Genomic DNA, 16,489 nt, shown 5'->3' with positions numbered 1-16,489 from the left:
GTGATCCGGTACCATGGGACGAAGACTGTTTAAAGTCGTTCTTGAGACTGAGAGAAGCTTTGTGCACCGCTCCAGCTTTGGGGATGCCAGACTATAACAAGGCATTTGCCTTATTTTGTTGCGAAAAGGAAGGTTGCGCATTAGCAGTGTTGATTCAGAGTCATGGAGGAGTCCGTAGACCAGTTGCCTATTTTTCAGCTACTTTAGATCCAGTAGCTTCTGCATTGCCCGGATGTCTCAGATCCGTTGCTGCAACAGGTGTCAGTATCGAAAGATGTGAGAGCATTGTGATGGGGCATCCGCTTACTGTTCATGTACCACATTCTGTTGAATTGTTGATGACTAGGACTAAAACACAGCACCTCACGAATAATAGACTGACTCGTTATGAACAAGTTATCCTTGCTGCAGATAATGTAACGTTGAAGAGGTGTTCTGTTTTAAATCCTGCTACCTTGTTGCCTATTCCAAATGTAAATGATGATGAAGATTGTGAGGACCATGATTGTCTCGATGTGACGGAACTATGCACCAAACCGAGGCCGGACATTGTTGATGAACCGCTCCCAGTTTCAGATGAGATTTTCTTTGTGGACGGTTCATGCTTAAGAGACAGTGTTGGTCGACTGAGAGCAGCGTTTGCTGTGTGTACCATCTCAGGGGTAGTGGAAGCCGCTTGTTTAGAAGGAGTACACTCCGCACAGGTGGCTGAGCTTATTGCGCTGACCCTTGCCTGTTTGGCCGCTGATAAGATCCGTGTAACGATTTACACAGATAGCCAATATGGGTTTGGTGTAGTTCACGACTTCGGACAGCTATGGTCCCAGAGAGGGTTTATGACATCTTCTGGTTCACCCATTAGGAATGGGGATTATGTACGGCAATTGTTGGAAGCCTTGCAAAGCCCAGATGAAATTGCTGTTGTTAAATGTTCTGCACACACTAAGGGAACTGATTTTGTGTCATTGGGTAATATTTACGCAGATGAGGTTGCTCGATTTTGTGCAGAGGAGGGATGTAATTATACTGACAATCATGTTGTAGAAAGCGAAGAGAAAACGGATTACACTGTGATGTTAGCTATGGCAGACTCATGGGAGGAACTGAAGCAGTTGCAAGATGGGGTCACCGACCAAGAGCGGGACAGTTGGATACGAGCGGGATGTGAGAAAGGAGAGGTGGATATATGGGTTTCGAGTGATGGACGTGCTGTGTTACCGGAATGTTTGTTGAGTCCCATGGCGAGACTGATACATGGTGCTGTGCATCTTGGCAGGGATGCAATGATGCGAGTGTTTCGCCAAACATGGTATAATCCGAAGTTTCGAACAGTAGCTGAGGCTGTGTGTCAGAGGTGTGTTACCTGTCAGCAGATGAATGTGGGAAAAAGAACCGCTGTGACGTTGAGTCACATAGGTAGGTCAGGTGGACCTTTTAATAGGATGCAGCTGGATTTTGTTGAAATGCCGGAGTGTAATGGGTTGAGGTACATATTAGTTATAGTGTGTGTCTTTTCCAGGTGGGTGGAAGCTTACCCAACACGTAGGTGTGACACACTCACCGTAGCTAAGTTGCTATTGAGGGAGTTAATCCCGAGGTACGGGTTCCCGACCTCTTTTGAATCAGATAGAGGGACTCATTTCCATAGTGAAATCATGAAGCTGCTTTGTGCTGCCTTAAATGTAGACCAAAGATTGCACTGCAGCTACCGACCAGAGGCTTCAGGGATTGTGGAGCAAGTTAATGGAACTTTGAAGGCCCGAATGGCGAAAGTATGCTCCTCGACATCCTTGAAATGGCCGGATGCATTACCTTTAGTTCTCATGAGTCTCCGGAGTGTACCCGATAGGAAGACTGGATTGTCACCCCACGAGATAATAATGGGGAGGGCGATGCGCTTGCCAGCAATACCTGCTACTGCTTTGATTAACATCACTGATGACATGATTTTGGACTATTGTAAAGGACTGGCTGACGTGGTCCGTTCTGTGTCTCAGCAGGTGCAGACAGCAACGGTTCCCGCCGCAAGCGACTTGTGCCACGACCTGTGTCCAGGCGACTGGGTATTGGTGCGCAAACACGTGAGGAAGAGTTGTCTGGATGCTCGCTGGCGCGGGCCATACCAGATAATCTTGATAACGAATACTGCAGTGAAGTGTGGGGGACTGCCAAACTGGATACACGCCTCCCATACCCGTAGAGTTCCAGCACCCTTGGAAGAAGCAGCCCCTCTTGAGAACGGAAACCCAGTTGAGGTGGCAGAGCCATCTGAGAGGGCAAGTCAAGCTGTAGGGGTTGCTGACGCAGCTGGTTGTGTACTGAACCATGGACTTGAAAATAACGCTGAAAGAGACTCGGAAGAAGTAGAAAGAGCTGCAGTGGGCAGTACTGAGTCGGATTCTGCCGAGGAAGAAAACAGTGCACAGGGTACCAGAAGGGAGCGCGGAGGTGCCACAGAAGCAGGAAAGGTTTGGCCCGCGAGTCAGAGGCGGGAGAACTTGAAACCAGCACCCAGAACTGATCTTGCCCCAGTCTCTGAAGAATCTGAAGCAGAGCAAGAGGACGTAGATCGACCCCAAGGTGCTCTGAGAAGATCGAAGCGAACCAAAGTGCCGAGTCAAAAGTACGCCTCACCAGAGTGGGCATACACAGTGACTGATGCCAAGCTTACTGAACACAGGAAGATTGAGATCGATCACACTGGTCAACAGTCTCCCGTTTCCGAGAGTGGAAGTGTTGTTGAAGATTCCAGGCTTGGAAATCGAAGGAGTACTGACCATCAATATTCCGAATCCTCCATTCTTGAGTATCATTCGTGGTCTGATTTTGGAAACGCTAGACTTCCCAACCTTTGCAGTTATACCCGCACCCCAAGAACTGACAACCCTTAAGCTTGAAATACTGCAGGCGGTCCTAGAACTGTTGGGACCGGCAGTCATTCTGGACTGATTGTGAAGTTTTTGTACAGTAAAGTTGAAAAGAAGATAACCTAGGCCCGAGTGGAAGAAGAATAAATTTAGGGATTTTCTGTTGAAGGACAAAGAAGAGTTAGGGAAGTCTTCCCGATCAGAAGAAACGAGAAATTGATTATTGTTAAAAGTTCCCTGGTTCGAGAGAGCAGTTGGATTGACTTCTTGGATGAGAAAGAGACTTGTGTCCCCAGAGACTATATTGAACATTGAGAACATTTCAGAGATGGCGGAACCTGGGAATGCACATCGTAGAGCTAAAATAGTGATAGGCATACTGTTAGGAGTAGTGATAGCGGTCATATTTGCAGTAGTAGTGACTTCATACATGGTGGCCCATAGACAGGAGGGGGAGGTTCAGGGAGCACCCACACCTACCACTCCAAGACAGGGAGGGGTCACTGACAGGGATCAGAGAGTCCAGACGCTCGAGGAAAATCGTATGTTCCACATAGATTTGTCCATAGCCGACTTCAAACTCAATGCTTATGCGAAACTGTTGTACGAATATGTGGATGCGATGGATGCGAAAGATTGTTATGTGTGTATGCAGTTGCCTGCTTCGGTAGATGAGGGTATTAGGTACCATCATCTCCCACTGACATATGGGATCTCTTGCAGCCTATTGCTTAGTTTGTTTTATGAAAGGAAACAGTTTGAGTATTTCTTCTCAAATTATGACACAGTACTTCCCGAAGTTCCGGCATACAAGCATTTGAATAAATATGACTATTATAAGACAGAGGATAGGCTTCGGAAGTATTTTAGGCCAACTGCGAAGCTAGATACAGCTTATGCTCATAGACATAATTTGACATGCTGGTTGTCCGAAACGGAAAAGAAGTTCATAGGCCAGATAGAGGATAGGTATAGAAAATTGACTCAGACACGAGAGACAGGAGATAGTCCAGTGGATTGGACGGATGAGGAGAGATGGCATAAATCCAAGGGAAGTTCAGGACCGATTGCATTGGATGAGGTACAGAGGGGGAAGTTGTGTGTTGCCCGGCCTCAAACTCCTAAGGAGAAGGTTTTAGTGGGGCATAGTATGTGTGAACATACTTTTACCATGGAGGACTCGGCTAAAGATTTCTTGCAGAAGTCTATACAGGTGATTCCGACTGTGTATTATGTGTGTGGAAGGAATGCATATGTGATATTGCCTGCGAATTGGTATGGTACGTGTTACTTGGCCATTATATTCCCAAAGATTTACCATACGGAAGATTTGAAATTGTTAGAGACGGGAAGGCACTCCAAAGTGCGGAGAGCTGTGAATGTAGGAATGGTGATTGGGGACATATACGGAGTGACAATACCTAGTTTGGGTGTGGTCCAGAATGATGTGAAAATAAGAAAGTTGGCGACTGTGGTGGATGAATTGTCGATGAATTCGGCGAGGTCATTGTTGTTGGTGAATGGAGAAATGTTGTCGATACGGAATATGGTTTTGCAGAATCGACTTGCGTTAGATGTATTATTGGCAAAAGAGGGCGTAGTCTGTAAATTGTTGAAGGTCCAAGAATGTTGTACGTATATTCCAGACAACAGTAAGGACCTGGCAAAGTATATTGTCAACATCACCACGATCCATAAGGAAATAGAAGATTTGACGGAAGAGAATGTGTGGGAAAAGATTAGCCAAGGATTTGGTCGAGTGGGGACTTGGTTTGCGAACTTAGGAATGGGATTCCTGGGTTCTGTGTTGAAACCAATTATAATTGCTGTGGTATGTGTGATCTGTTTGTGGGGACTCTTAAGGGCCTGGAAGTGGTATAGAGGGAATAAGGCCGAAAGAGCCCTCAGAGCAAATGAGCACAGAATGGAGAGATTGCAGGATCGTCAGTATCAGAATCTTAAAAGAATGGAAGGGATTCGACATGATGGGATGGTAGCAACTGCAGTTTAGGTCAGCTATAGTTCAGGAGGAATGAGAATGATGGTGTGATGACAGTTGTCATCAAAGGGGGGAACTGATGTAGCGCCTAAATGTATTGAAAATTGTAGGGGTGCATCATATTCACTATTAGTTGGCACCCGCATATAATGAACGTATCTTTAGTTGTGCTGTGCGAAAGGTATTAAGAAATGTATCAGCTATGTCGCAATGTAGAAGCATTAGAAGACGCGGAAAACATATAATGGATGTATGTAAGAAAATGTAAAACGATAAGTTTCTGTTTAATGCAATGTACTCGACTAAATGTGTAATTCGATTGGATTAATTCATGTATGGCGTTTATTCATGTATGTGAAAGTAAAAGCACTAACGTTAGAATGTAATTTAATAGTGTATTTAACCTAGTAGAGGCCCGAAGTCACATATATCGTGGAAGAGAAAGGCCTGGTATTTCTTATGTTAGCTGTATGCGGTAGGCCGCAAGTGATTTATTTTAGCAGAGGTTTTAGGCTGCAGTAAATTGTAGAAGTAAAGGATGCGAAGTATCTCTTCACTCTGTGATCTCACCGCAGGTGCAAGGACAGTTGGTTCTTTAGTAAAAAGGTCTTTGTTTAACAGTTGAATTATGGAGAAAGCCAGACATGGGAGTGCATTGGAATGTGCCAATCGTAACTCCTAGTGCCGACGGTGTCTGGGACTCAAGGCCAAGCTGATGGACGAGGGAAGATGGACGGAGCTGAATGGAAAATTACAGGAAGAAGACCTGGTCGAGGAGGTGTGCCAGAAGGCGTGTTTTTGTGTTTTGGGATTTCGTATTCGGGACAGCGACCCGAGGGTTGAGCAGAGAGGAGGTAGGCAAGGAGCTAGAAGGAGCGTTTAGATCGAGCTCTCCAAGTGAAGACTTCTTAGGAAGTTCACTTCTGACACCTTTTCACGAGTTCTTGGGTCTCAAGGGAATGGTAAGCAGGGACGTCATCTAGCACAGAGTAGGGACAGAAATGCTTTGGTTTAATGATTCCTAACATCGACATTAGCTTGGTAGTTATCTACCTCATGCTTTTAGAAGCCGTGCTTTTGTTCATATTCAGTCGTATGCGGATTCTTCGTAGAGTGGCATTTGTATTAGTACCCATTTATTTGCTGAACCTTGTGCTAAGGTGCTTGTATCTGCAGATGTTTTTTCTGATAATAAAATTCCGAAAGGAATAGAAATTGACCTCCGAGTCTTCAATTATGTCAAATTGCGGAAGGTATTCTTTGATAATTGTATTTGCTCCCTCCACGCTATTGGGCAAGTAAAAAGGTTCATTCGACCAGAGTGGGTTCTTGAGATAAATTGCTTCAAGAAAATTGGGCCCCAGCAAATGGTTCAAGTTCATGTTTAAAAACTATGACTTTTCATAAATAGTTCTCAGTGCAGTGCAATAATGGGGCATATTAATATCATAGCTTCCACGTGTAAAGGATGTTCAAGAGACTTTATCATATTCTATATGATGCTTGTTGCATGATTCACATTGCAAACATTTTCAGGGCTCGTCTAGTGCATGGGCTGTACGATCCAAGCAAGACCCTGGCTCCACTCGCCCTGGTAATTTGTTGTCTCTTTCACCCCTACTCTTGGTTTCATGTTTATCTCAGCTGTACAATTTTCTTTGCCTTTTTTCGATGGCCCTCTGTAGGCCACTGTCCATATACTCGATGCCACAGAAGGCTGGCGTACGAACTATGTGTAACTGGTCAACTGGATTCTACCTGGAGTAGATTACTCCCTTGTTTCAGGTAACCTTCTTCCAAATAGTGAAATGTGAGCGCGTTCTGCTACCCTGAGAAACTGCGCCACATCCCACCAGAGAGGACGGTGATGTAGCGCTTAAAAGGTTGAAAATTGTAGGGGTGCATTATACTCACTGTTAGTCGGCACCCGCATATAATCAAATGTGTACTCAGGTATTTTGTGTGCAATGTATTATGAATTGTATAACCTATATCGATTTCCATAGAAATGTTAGCTATGTACGAGCATCTCATGTATATATTGAAGCAATGCATAGAGCTTAGTCCTTTTTGAACAATGTGGTGTTAGAAATGTGTAACTTAGACTTCGTGTCTGTGGACTGTTTAGTTTGACCACACATGAAAGAAAGACGTAAATGTCAATACTGTGATTTAAACCTGCTTGTGTAACCGAAGTAGTGGCCAGAATTCGCATATATCGTTGAGGCGAAAGGCCTGGTATTTTCTTATGTTAGCCAAGGGCAATAGGCCAAAAAGGATTTATTCCAGTAGAGGTTTTAGGCTGTAGTAAATTGCAACTTAAAAGAAGTGAAGAATGTCTGCTTTGCATGATCTCACCCCAGGTGCAAGGACAGTTGCTCGTTAGTAGAGAAGCTCTTTGTTCACAAATTGACTTATGTAGTAAAAGCCAGACATGGGAGTGTATTGGAATGTGCCAATCGTAACTCCTAGTGCGGATGGCGTCTGGGACTCAAGGCCAAGCGATGGACGATGGAACTGGACAGCGCTCTGTGGAAATTTACTGAAAGACGACCCCGCAGAAGAGGAGGCGCAAAGGGCGTGTTCTGGGATTTGGGGTTCTGTATTAGGGACAGCGCCCCGAGGGTGGAGGCAGATCAGAGCAGCCCAGAGCAGAGGAAGGCTAGGCGAAGGGATAGAGGGGGCAACTTAGACCAAGCTCTCTAAGTGAAGTCTTCTTATGAAGTTTCACTCTGACACCTTTTATTCGATGAGGGTCTCAAGGGATTGCTAAGTAGGGATGTCATCTAGTGCAGAGTAGGGACAGAGATGGTATGGTTCAGTGTCCCTAGTATCGACATTTGCTTGGTGGTGTTCTACCTCATGCTTTTAGAGATTGTACTCTTAGTTATTTTTAGCCGTATGCGGATTCTCCGTAGAGTAGCTTTTGTGTTAGTGCCTATGTACTTGTTGTGCCTCGTATTGAGGACTTTGTATCTGCAAATCTTTATGCTGATAATAAAAACCAGAGAGCCAAGAGATTAAGTCTCGAGTCCTTGATTATGGCAATTTGTGGACAGTAATTTTGATAATTGTGTTTTTCCCTCCACGCTATTGGGCAAGTAAAAAGTTCCATCTGACCAGAGTGGGTTCCAGTAGATAATTGCGAGATACTAAAATGGGCCGGAGCAGTTGGTAGCAAACGAGGATGGTTTCTTTCTGATAGCGAGGGAAGATTAGATAAGGATAAGTGACCCTTGAGGCCCAAGAGACGATAAGTGATGCTGAATCATCAGATGGCGAGCAGCAGACGGCAGCAGATGAGCATCGACGGCGAGTAGCAGCGCGGCCGAAAGCAGCAGTTCCAGGAGTGAGTATGAAAATGAGATGTTGTAGATTGCGGTGTTGATTTGTTGTGTGATGTCTTGCGGAGTTGTTGTGTATGTCGTGTGATTGTGAGATCAGGCTGTGAGCGCGCGCAGCCCGGGAATTGTGGTGTAGAAGACACCTGAGATAGATTTTGTTGACCACCCAAAGGAGATCGTGAGGTACCATCGATCACCTGGACCGAGATAGGGGGAGCGAATGCGTGTGTGTATGGCAACTTAACGCTGGTCGTGGGTTGTGGTGTGCAGATCGGAGTGTTAGTAACCTATCAGAGGCGATCTGTCTGGCCGGATGGGGGCAGACGGGCGCCAATTGAGGTCAACAAGGTCGAGAGACTGTGGACGAACAGTCAGAGGCTGTGGACGGACAGCCAGAGAAGTAACTTAATTGGTTATTTCAGTGTGTGAATGGGACGTGAGTAAGCGTGAAACGAGTTTTGGAGAAGGGAACTGCTGCGAACGAAGGAAGGTGACGTCAGAGAGTGTCGCGCTGTGATAGGCCGGTTGGGGTGAGTCGCGCTGTTATTGGAGGATTCGAGAACAAGAAGTAAATAGAGCGCGAGATCGAATTTGCTCATTATGAAGTGCCTTAGGGCTTTGCGAGAGTTGTGTAGAGGCGATAAGCATGTGGTTGTTCGTGGGGGAGAAGAAGCCCCTCCCGAGGATACCCCGGCACATTACATGGCACAGAATGTGGGGTTACATACTATAGTTTGGATCGAGAATTGGCACAAGGTTACACAAGGTGAAGGGGAATTAGCTTTCCCGAGGTACGGCTCATTTAGACTAGCAGTGCTGTACCAACTGAAGACGGTGATGGGGTCCTTAAAACCCTTGCCAAGACCAGCACAGTTTGAAGCATTACATGCGTGGATTAGAGCAGCGCATGATAAGGAAAAGGGAAGAAGTCAGGAGAGAATGAGGAAGTCGATTAGGGCATTTCAGGATGCCAAGTGGGACGCAGCGGAGAAAAGATGGAGAGTGCAGACAATTGAGGAAGCGAAACTGTATCCCGCCCTAATGGAGGAGACGGGGATACGCCATGTGAAAGCACAGGAGAAGTCACAAGAGGAAGATAGTGATTCCGATGATGGGGTATTGCAAAGATTGCTAGACGAAAGACCACCCCCTTATAATCCAGATGAAGAGGATGATAGGTGGGGTGAGAGGGGAGACTCTAGGAGGGTAACAATCCAGCCTGAGACCCGAGTGGAAGGGTTGGTTTCGTTTGAAACAGCGAGTTCACAGGGTCAGTCGGAGACCAGTGGAAGGATTGGAAGAGAGATGAGGTTACCGGATGCCTTGAGGGTACCGGTCACCATTGGACCGATTGTGTCGATATACAGTCCGGAATCAGAGGAAAGAGAGAGGTCAGAACGAGTGGCAGAAAGAACGAGGAGAGAAAGCGGGGAAAGTGAGTTGGAAGGGGCAACGGCCCGACCTCCAAGCCCTGTACAATGGAGTACACCATTAGCAGCGGTGTCGGACACATCTAGGGGCGAAGAGGACGAGAGACCGGTGAGGCCGAGGACTCTGATGGAGTCGAGATCAGATTCAGGGTCATGGGTACCGCCAAAGAAGCAAATGAGCTGGAATATGGGCCGAGCGGGGACAACCCCAGTTGCCTTTACGAGCCATTCTGCTCCCATAGAACTACCAGAAGAAAGGAGAGAGCAGGAACCGGAATGCGAGTATGATGAGGGACGTGGAGCAAGTTGTCAGGTGTTGAAAGGAGCCTTGAAGGCAGGAATGATAGATGTAGTAAGACTTAAAGCAGAGGTGGATGAAATAATATATGGGAATCTACCTCTTGAGAGAGTAGTGACATATACTCCAGATGAATTGCTTTTTGTAGCAAAAGATGTGACTCGTAAAGCACGAGTGGCACATGAGAAACTGGCGGGCTTGGCTAGAGAATATGGGGTGGATCTGTCCAAGACTAGAGCATTACAAGGGAACCATAGGATGCATTGTACCGAGCGGGAATTGGAAGAGAAAAGAGTTGTTGGTCTAAGGTCGCATACTAAGGAACTGATTGTAGCTATGAGAATATGGCTGATGCTTGACAAATGGCAAGAGAAATGGGCTAGGAAAAAGAATTCTAGGGGAGCGAAAGGAGGGAGCTCTGAAGGAGATTTGCAGGAGGTGAAGATCCTTCCCTTGAGAGAGGTGGCGAATGGAGGATATGTGCATGTACCATGGAGCAGGGGGGATTTGGCATCATTTACGAATGATTTTCCCAGGCTCAGGGAGAAGCCTGCAGAGTGGTACAAGCAAGTTGAGCGTTTCGTTAAGATTTCGAAGGTGTTGTGGATAGATCTGAACACCTTATTCGATATCGTGGTTCCGGGAGATTTGTGGAATGCATGTAAAATTGCTGTTGATTGGCCGGACTATGAGCCTGATAGGAACATAGTTACAAATGGTCCGTCGCCCGTGGTAATGAGGCTATACGATAAGGTAATTACCTGGTTGAAATCGAAGGTTTCACCCCAAGACATCGATTGGGTGAAGATAGACAGGACGGTGCAGGAGCCAAAGGAGACAGTACATGAATTTTATGAGAGACTTTTGAAGGCTTTTAAGCAGTACAGTGGTTTAGATGAGCTGGAAACGAAGGACATGGGACAGTTTGTGTCTAAGTTCGTGCTGGGTTTGAAACCCGAAGTCAGTCTCATGATACAGCAGCATTTGATCTGTTGGCAGAATAAGCCTGTAGATGAGATCTTGCGGTACGCCAGGTACTGCACGGATGAGATTGAGTCCAAGCACAAGAAGATGAAGGATAACTTATTGCTCATTCAGATGCAAGCTGCTCAGGGACCGCCTAATGGGGGTCCAGTGGTGCGGAGACAGGGAAATTATCAGACAGGGAATCAGAACGCGCAGGGTCAGGGAAGGCCGAGGCCCGTTGACCCAAGGACAGGCATAGATGTAGCGGTCTTGAAGAAGACGACTGCTTGTCACCAGTGTCACCAGGTGGGACATTGGAGGCGCGAGTGTCCCTTGAACCCCTATAATCAGCCACAGATGGAGGGAGGAATGGGCCAGGTCCCTGGGGCAGAACAGGTACAGACGGTGACTGTACCGAGAATGATGCAAGGGGGGACCGGCGTCTCGCAGGTGCAGGTTCCCCAGCCACCCCGGATGCAGAACATACAGCAGGGAGCTCGGACTTATTTGCAGATGCCCATGTTCGAAGTAGGAGAGGAGAGGGATGCAGATTTGCTGGCGCAGCTAAGTTTAGGTCAGGATGATGATTGCCTACTTAGGGCTATTCTAGAGGTAGATCAGAGAGGACCCTTTGTGGAAGCAGAACTCGATGGACACCCTACTACCTTTTTGGTAGATACGGGGGCTACCAGGTCAACTATAAGGTCAGCAGTAATTCCGGGGGTAGCCCTTTCGGGGGAATGCATACAAGTGGTTGGAGTGGCGAATAAGAGGCTAGTGAGCCCCTTAACGGAACCGATTCCAGTCAGGATAGGAAACTTTAGGGATCGACATCAGTTCGTGGTGTGCGATTCTAGTCCTGTTTGTCTGCTGGGAAGAGATTTGCTGTGTAAGCTCAATTGCACAATCTACTGTACCCCGAAGGGAGTAGAGGTACAGACAAGGGATGATGACGCGACCTTTAAGGTTGCAAATCAGCGGGTGTGCGTGGAAATGTACCCGGCTTTGACAGTGGAGGAGCTCCCACTGGATTTGAGGGAGTCAGTGTCGTCTGACGTGTGGGATTTAAGCGGAGAGGAGATCGGCTTAGTCAGGGGAGTGGAACCAGTGAAAATACAGGTTAAACCGAATGCAGAATTCCCGAGAACACCTCAGTATAAACTGTCGCCAGAAACAATTGCAGGGATTAAACCTGTGATCGAGTCTATGATTAGGCAGGGAATTCTGGTGGAGATCATGGGTAGTCCATGTAACTCACCCATTATGGGATTGCAGAAACCAAGTGGGAAGTTCAGGATAGTGCAAGACCTGCGGAAAATAAACGACATAGTTGTTCCATGTTGTCCAGTGGTACCGAATCCATCTGTGATACTGTTCCAGATCCCATGCGAAGCTGGATGGTTCACAGTGATTGACTTGTGTCAGGCATTCTTTTCGATTCCCCTACATGAAGAAAGTAGATTTCTTTTTGCATTTAGGCTAGAGAATCGGATATTAACATGGTGTCGTATCCCACAGGGGTATACGGAGAGCCCGTCAATTTTTAATCAGCTCTTAAAGAAGAATCTTGAAGGTCTTGTGTTGCCGAAAAACTCTGTTTTGGTGCAATACATTGACGACCTGCTTGTTGCGTCAGAGACAGAAGACGCTTGCAGGGTCGATACCATTGCGTTGTTGAATTTCCTGGGAGAGAACGGTCACAAGGTGTCTCCAAACAAGCTGCAATACTGTTTACCTGAGGTACAGTATTTGGGGCACAGAATTGAGAAGGGTAAAAGGAAAGTGTCTCCAGATCGCATTGATGCCATTCTGAGGATGCCAGTTCCCTCGACACAGAGGGAAGTTAGAATGTTTTTGGGAATGGTGGGCTATTGCCGCCAGTGGATCCCAAACTTTTCCTTTGAAGCGAAGCCTTTACAGCGGCTGACGCGAAAGGATGTAAGTGATCCGGTACCATGGGACGACGACTGTTTGAAATCATTTCTGAGGCTGAGAGAAGCCTTATGTAGCGCTCCTGCGTTGGGAATGCCGGATTACAACAAGGCATTTGCATTGTTCTGCTGCGAAAGGGAAGGTTGCGCATTAGCAGTGTTAACCCAGAATCATGGAGGTGTCCGTAGACCAGTTGCTTATTTCTCAGCTACTTTAGATCCAGTAGCTTCTGCGTTGCCCGGATGTCTCAGATCCGTTGCGGCAACAGGTGTCAGCATCGAGAGATGTGAGAGCATTGTGATGGGTCATCCTCTTACTGTACATGTGCCACATTCTGTTGAACTGTTGATGACTAGGACTAAAACGCAGCACCTCACGAATAATAGGCTGACTCGTTATGAGCAAGTTATCCTTGCAGCCGATAATGTGTCATTGAAGAGGTGTGCTGTTTTAAATCCTGCTACATTGTTACCTGTTCCAATTATAGATGAGAATGAAGATTGTGCGGACCATGATTGTCTCGACGTTACGGAACTATGCACCAAACCGAGACCTGACATTGTCGATGAACCGCTCCCAGTGTCAGATGAGATTTTCTTTGTAGACGGTTCATGTTTAAGAGACAGTGTCGGTCGATTGAGAGCAGCGTTTGCTGTATGCACCATCACGGGTGTGGTTGAAGCCGCTTGTTTAGAAGGAGTACACTCCGCGCAGGTGGCTGAGCTCATTGCCTTGACTCGTGCCTGTTTGGCAGCCGACAAGATCCGTGTAACTATTTACACGGACAGCCAGTATGGGTTTGGTGTGGTTCATGACTTCGGACAGCTATGGTCCCAGAGAGGGTTTATGACGTCTTCAGGTTCTCCTATAAGAAATGGTGAACATGTACGGAAACTGTTAAAAGCATTGCAAGGTCCAGATGAAATTGCTGTTGTTAAATGTGCTGCCCACACAAAGGGAAATGATTTCGTCTCGTTGGGAAATAACTACGCTGATGAAGTAGCCCGATTTTGTGCAGAACAGGGATGCAACTTCACTGAGACCTACGTCGAGGAAACTGGGGAGGAGGTGGTGTATGGTCAGATGTTAGCTATGGCAGACTCATGGGAGGAACTGAAACAGCTTCAGGAAGGGGTCTCGGAGCAGGAACGTGACAGCTGGATACGAGCGGGATGTGAGAAGGGAGATGTGGATATATGGGTTTCGAATGATGGACGAGCGGTGTTGCCGGAAAGTTTGTTGAATCCCATGGCGAGGTTGATACATGGTGCTGTACATCTGGGTAGGGATGCCATGATGAGAGTGTTTCGTCAGACTTGGTACAACCCGAAGTTTCGTGCAGTGGCTGAAACTGTGTGCCAGAGGTGTGTCACTTGTCAACAGATGAATGTGGGGAAAAGAACCGCTGTGACGTTGAGCCACATAGGGAGGTCAGGGGGACCTTTCAATAGGATGCAGTTGGATTTTGTCGAAATGCCGAAGTGTAATGGGTTGAGGTACATATTAGTGATAGTATGTGTCTTTTCCAGGTGGGTGGAGGCATACCCTACACGCAGATGTGACACACTCACAGTAGCGAAACTATTATTGAGAGAACTCATTCCAAGGTACGGGTTCCCGACGTCCTTTGAATCGGACAGAGGAACTCATTTCCACAGCGAAGTTATGAAGTTGCTTTGTGCTGCTTTGAATATAGACCAGAAGTTACACTGTAGCTATAGACCAGAAGCTTCAGGGATAGTGGAGCAGGTGAATGGAACTCTGAAGGCTCGGATGGCGAAAGTGTGTTCGTCTACGTCTCTGAAATGGCCTGATGCATTACCTTTGGTCCTTATGAGCCTCCGAAGTGTGCCTGATAGAAGGACTGGGTTGTCACCCCATGAAATCCTCATGGGAAGAGCGATGCGTTTGCCTGCAATACCTGCTACTGCTCTGATAAATATCACTGATGATATGATCCTGGACTATTGTAAAGGCCTTGCTGACGTGGTCCGTTCTGTGTCTCAGCAGGTGCAGACAGCAACGGTTCCAGCTGCGAGTGACCGGTGCCACGACTTGGACCCAGGCGATTGGGTCCTAGTCCGAAAGCACGTGAGGAAGAGTTGTTTGGATGCTAGGTGGCGCGGCCCGTTCCAAGTGATTCTTGTCACGAACACAGCCGTCAAGTGTGGAGGTTTACCGAACTGGGTGCATGCTTCTCATACCCGTAGAGTTCCAGCACCCTTGGAAGATACAGCCCCTCTCGAGAACAAAGATCCCAGTGAGCAGACAGAGCCTCCTGAGAGGGCCAGTCAAGCTGTAAGGGTTGCTGAAGCGGCCGATGGTGCACTGAATCGAGTTGGGGAAGAGCGTGAAAGGAGTACTGACCCAGAAACCGGCGAAAGAGCAAGAGGTGCAGTGGGTAGTACAGAATCAAGTTCTGCCGAAGAAGAGGAGGTCAGTGCACCGGGTATCGAAGAGAAGACTGGAGGTACTACCGAAGCAGAAAGGGTTTGGCCCGCAAGACAGAACCGGGTAAACCTGAGGTTGGCTCCGGACACAGACCTTGCACCAGTTTCGGAGGAGCCAGAAGAAGAATCAGGAGACGAGGAGAATCCTCAAGGTGGTGTGAGAAGGTCCAAGAGAACTCGAGTGCCAAGTCGGAAGTACGCTTCACCCGAGTGGGCATATCAAGTGACTGATGCCAGGGTTACCGAGCACGGGAAGATTGCGGTCGATGACATTGGTCAACAGTGTCCCGCTCCAGAGGGTGGAAGTGTTGCTGAAGGTTCCGGGATTGGAGATCGAAGGAATTTTGATGATTCATATTCCGAGTCCGCCATTCCTGAGTGTCATTCGAGGTATGATCTTGGACAATTTAGAGTTCCCGACGTTCACGACTGTGCCAGATCCACAAGAACTGATCATTCTTAAGCTCGAAATATTGCAGGGAGTCTTGGAACTGTTGGGACCAGCGCTTATGTTAGATTGATTTGAGAAGGTTGCAAGCAGAGAAGAAGATAACCTAGATCCGAGCGGAAGAAGAACAAAATTAGGGATTTTTCCGTTATAGAACGAAGAAAAGTTAGGGAGGTTTGCCTAAAGTTCACGAAAGAGACACTGATGAGAAAGAGACTTACCCTTTCAGAGACTGTATTGGACACTGAGTACATTCCGAAGATGGCAGATCCTGCAAACCCACCTCGTAGGGCTAAATTGATAATAGGCACATTGGTAGGAGTTGTGATAGTCACCATATTTGCGGTAGTGATAAGTTCATACATGGTGGCTCACAGGCAAGAGGGGAAGGTTCAGGGAGCCCCCACACCTATTACCCCAGGGCAGAGAGGTGTCAGTATCAGAGAACAGGAAATATCGAAGTTGAGGGATGATCGCAGACTCCACATGGATTTATCGAGGGGTGATTTTAAGCTTAATGCGTATGCAAGGTTGCTGTATGAGTATGTTGATGCGATGGATGTGAAGGATTGCTATGTGTGTATGCAGTTGCCTGCTTCAGTGGATGAGGGTATCAAGTATCATCATCTCCCATTGACATATGGGATTTCTTGTAGTTTATTGCTCAGTTTATTTTATGACAGGAGACAGTTCGAGTATTTCTTTTCAAATTTTGACACGGTACTTCCTGAAGTTCCAGCAATCAAGCATTTGAA

The sequence above is a fragment of the Triturus cristatus genome, chromosome 5_2 (assembly GCF_964204655.1).
Source record: "Triturus cristatus chromosome 5_2, aTriCri1.1, whole genome shotgun sequence".
Lineage (NCBI taxonomy): Eukaryota > Metazoa > Chordata > Amphibia > Caudata > Salamandridae > Triturus > Triturus cristatus.
Note: the sequence above shows the minus strand (reverse complement) of the source record.